Below are 363 nucleotides of genomic sequence, written 5' to 3' on the forward strand. Positions count from 1 at the left end.
CAAGGACAGCCAGCCCAGCTGGCCAATGGAGTGTTCCATACCATGTGACGTCATGCTCAGTATATGAATGGTAGGTGTGATCCAGGTGACCGATCGCTACCTGGTTATCGGTCAGCGCGGGTGGTGAGCAATTGCCTTGGGCATCACTCATTTTGTGTATTCTATCATTATCATTATCATTATCATTATTGTTATTATTTTTATTAGTTTCACTTCCTTTTCTGTTCTATTAAACTGCCTTTATCTCAGCTCATGAGTTTTTCTCACTCTTACCCTTACAATTCTCTCCCCGTCCCACTGTGGGTAGGGGGTATGAGCGAGCGGCTGCGTGGTGTTTGGCTGGCTGCCGGGTTAAACCACGCC

Source organism: Fulmarus glacialis, unplaced genomic scaffold, assembly GCF_000690835.1.
Source record: "Fulmarus glacialis isolate BGI_N327 unplaced genomic scaffold, ASM69083v1 scaffold1653, whole genome shotgun sequence".
NCBI classification, from domain to species: Eukaryota; Metazoa; Chordata; class Aves; order Procellariiformes; family Procellariidae; genus Fulmarus; species Fulmarus glacialis.